The following is a 3,953-nucleotide window of genomic DNA, read 5'->3' as shown; positions in this document are numbered from 1 at the left end:
TAATTAATTTCTTCAATTTAATCATTTAGCATGTAACATCTTTAGGCAGTTGTATTTCTTAAGTCATATTTCCCACATGAACACAAATAAAGAAAATTTCCACAATTGTCAGAGCTTGGCCTTTTGTACTTCCTAGGAACATGACGCTGTTTCCAACACTTGTGGCACACGAAATCTGTGCAATCTGTCATCATGCGACCCGGGTCAAGACAAAAAGAGCGCACCTTTACTTGATTATCATGCAATAACTTAACGAACTAATGGTCACTTACAGTTTGATGCTTCCGACTGTAGGGCTAAGATTTTATCTCTTTTGGAAAACTGTATTTTACATAATATTACAAATCTATGTTCTTAACCTAAGTAATAGAAAAGATGTAAAACCAGCAAGTATTGTAAAATGTAACAAATAATTTCTCTAGAATACGAAATAAAACATGAAATAACAAATAATAAATATTTAAAAAATAACAAACAATCAAAATTAAATATCCAAAACAAAAATGCGTCACGTCTGTCACACGATTTCTAGGGTAGTATCTATCCTGAATGGGAGATAGGAATTCCACTCCGTATTCTCTTATCTTGATACCTATCTCTTCGTCGGAAACGTGTGCAGGTAGGCGACGTATTTATACAATAATAGTGTCAGAATATGAGGAAGTACAGTCATAGTTATCACTGCCAATTCCACTTTAGATTATACTCTTTATTTGGCAACGTAACCTCATACAAATTTGAAACTTTCGGCACAACTACATAGAAAGACATTTTGTTTTTTCGTTGACTGATTGGATCGTGAAAGTTGTTATGTCCTAAGCATAGGTAGGGCGTATTTCTAAAGCTAGTCACATGATCACATCTATTCATTCCGCGCTGACGTAGATTTCTTGTGACCAGAGATTCATACTCCAAAAACTCTCTTCAGTCAGTTTGTCTTTCGATGTCAATGCGTCTCACAAATAACTGAATGTCCAATTTGCCGTAATTATAGACAGGGTAGCTTGAATCGAACAACACATTGCAGATAGCTCTCGATCGGATTATGCAAAGTCACATATTGTTTCATTGAGAAAGACACATTTCCTTGTTTAAAATAATCCGATATCGAGTAGTAGAAAATAATTGATACATCTTATTTATGACAATGATATATGGGCGTGTTTGGGATTTAAGGCAGTCATAAAGTCTAGTACACCCCGGTAAAACATTTTATGGAAACAACAACACTAACCTCTTAGCTGCATTAGTTGACTACCTAATCAATTGTTTATAATGAACGTTCTAGTTCCATTAGTTGCCTCCCTTGGTTCGACAAAAGAAAAACGATTGACCCCCTCCTGCAACAATTGAATAAATGGCGAATCCGAAAGGAGGATTGCGTTTTACTAAGGAGCATATATCAGATGGGACTTTCACAACCAAATGTGCCATTCTTCTTAATTTATTATTATTATTATTATTATTATTATTCTTATACCCTTGATAACTGTTTATCTACTGTTCTAAATATGAAGTTGAAAGGGACTTATTTTTCATGTCCTTAAATAAGCAGCACTTAAATGTCCTCCATATGTTTCACAGACAAATGTTTTTGTGCATGGGAACACATTTGATATAATGTCAACATGAATATCGATGTTTCTGGCTGTATTTGAACAACCTCTCATTTTAAATTCTGATAATTCATGTGGTTGGAAAATATTCATGTTCACATAACTTATAAAGGCAGGAATTGTTTGTGTTTAGGACGTTGTTTGTGAATCAAATCCTGAGATCAAAGCGAAAAATACAGAAAACTTACAATTGTATAATAGAAAGTATACCTTTAGAATGACACAAAAGAATCAAACCCCACCGTGACCAATTGAAGAAATACTATGTATCCCAAAATTGATAGCAAATTGTATGACCTCTATTCATATACACCACAATTATTTTACAGGCTCATCTAAAGTTTAATTTTCGAGAACCAGCCTCCGTTTCCTTCCGGAGCAGGATATCAAGTTTGGAAACATGTAATCACTGGAAATGTGTAAATTTGCCTTTTAAGAGCACATATTGTACGGATTAACGAAAAATTGAAACAAAATAAATTCCATTTTTAATATGGCAATGTCATGTCAGAGGTCAAAACTTTTCGGCACTTTTGGGTGGGATCGCAGGGGTGGTTCAGTATGTATTTTTCACAGGGAGCGCAAAGAAGACCGCAAGCTGACTGTGGGATTTAGCAGCTAGTGAGGGCCAGGGAGACAAACACTCATTTTTGTCTGGGGGTGGGGAAGGGTGATGCCGGCGGTGGGGTGGGAAACACGGGGAGGCTTGTCCACCTGATCACTGTCGAACGTTCCAATGCTATATCATTACATGCCACATTGTTTTTCTTTTGCTTGTATCATGTCCTTGACAAATTGTTTTCTGTACCTTTAAATTCTCTACAATAATTGATACAGTGCCAAAGAAAAGAACTTAATATTTTACATGCATGTATCAACTTCTATATAGGTTCTCAACAAAATACATGGCTTAAGGGTGAAAGTAATGTTACCTTGACCTTTTGTTATATTTCACTTTAGCTGCATGTACATTTGACATTTTATTATTGCTAGAACGGTGTAGAAGGTCCAAATTCGCACCAAAAAAGCCGTCATTGAAGCGTGAAAAGTAAATTACATTGACCCACATCTTATATATGAAATCAGATACATATTTACTGAATGTGCCTTTTATTTATATTTTTGTGCCTGAAGATAAATGATAATTTGATGTTATGAATTTAAAATTAAAAACAAAAAACAAAAACCAAATAAAAGTGATTAGCAGAGCGTGGTTTCGATCCACGGACCTCTGGGTTATGGGCCCAGCACGCTTCCACTGCGCCACTCTGCTGTTAGTTGTTATTGTTGTTGTTATAGGGTTTAACGCCATTTTTCAGCACAAGATAGGCTATACATGGCGGCCAGTATTAATGGTGGAGGAAGAACCCGGGAAAACCCCGGAAAGAACCACCGACCCACGAGAAGCTACCGGCAAGCTTTCTCACATGTCCACATTGGCCGAGCCCGAGACTCGAACCCACGCAGACAGAGGTGAGATGGCAGTGATCCGTGACGGAGAGCGCTTTAGACCACTCGGCCACTCGGCTCTGCTGTTAGAAAACATTGATTTTTATAACTTTAAAAAAAAATGGAACTGATATTCACTTATCTGATGTAATACTTACCGAAGTGATGAATACAACGAATGTTCGTACGAGTTTTTTCCCTTGCCTAACAATCCATTGATATGAACATGCTTGCTCACTAAGGGACCGACCATGTATTTGTTTCTGTTTATTGGGTGGGTAGGTGGGTAATGTTGAGTTTTCTCCCAGCCAGGAGAATTGTTTTAATTTACCTGAAGATATATATTTCTTCTTTGAAAGAGTATCATGCACTAGGTTCTTTATGTGCACATCAGTTAGAGCTAGGATGGTTCGACGGTTAGAATTTTTTTCTGTCTGAAAAAGACATATATTGAATCGTGAATATCAGACAAAAGTTGTGTGTGGTTTAGGCCAGGTAGCTATAGATCACTCCCTACATAAATAGTGTACTCATCAAAATACACCGGACGAGGTGGCCGAGTGGTTAAGGCGATGGACTGCTAATCCATTGGGGTCTCCCCGCGTGGGTTCGAATCCCATCTTCGTCGATATACATTTTATCTGATGTGTAGAACTTTTAGTTATGACTACAAACCGTATTCATCAATATTGTAATGTGATATCGTCACGTCAGAAAGAAAACACGCCTAATGATGTCTCCATGATTTTTTTTGGTGGTTTGTGTCTTGAATGGACTGACGTTTTGTGCATGTTTGTGACAGGTTTGTGTATTGACCTGTTCCGGCTGCATCTTTATAATCGAGTTGTACTTTTTGTGCGTGTGGAACATTTTATCTCCCACAGGAGA

At 37.2% G+C, this 3,953-nt stretch overlaps 2 non-coding genes across 2 annotated transcripts; one reads left to right on the top strand and one right to left on the bottom strand.

Annotated features, from left to right (window-relative positions):
• Positions 1 to 2,817: 2,817 nt before the first annotated feature.
• Trnam-cau (transfer RNA methionine (anticodon CAU)) lies at positions 2,818 to 2,889 on the bottom strand. Its single transcript has one exon. It is a non-coding gene; the product is annotated as a tRNA-Met (tRNA).
• Positions 2,890 to 3,611: 722 nt separating this feature from the next.
• Trnas-gcu (transfer RNA serine (anticodon GCU)) lies at positions 3,612 to 3,693 on the top strand. Its single transcript has one exon. It is a non-coding gene; the product is annotated as a tRNA-Ser (tRNA).
• Positions 3,694 to 3,953: the final 260 nt, after the last annotated feature.

The sequence above is a fragment of the Sinohyriopsis cumingii genome, unplaced genomic scaffold (genome assembly GCF_028554795.1).
Source record: "Sinohyriopsis cumingii isolate HCF-2022 unplaced genomic scaffold, ASM2855479v2 utg000646l, whole genome shotgun sequence".
NCBI classification, from domain to species: domain Eukaryota; kingdom Metazoa; phylum Mollusca; class Bivalvia; order Unionida; family Unionidae; genus Sinohyriopsis; species Sinohyriopsis cumingii.
Note: the sequence above shows the minus strand (reverse complement) of the source record. Positions and strands in the feature narration are given on the sequence as shown.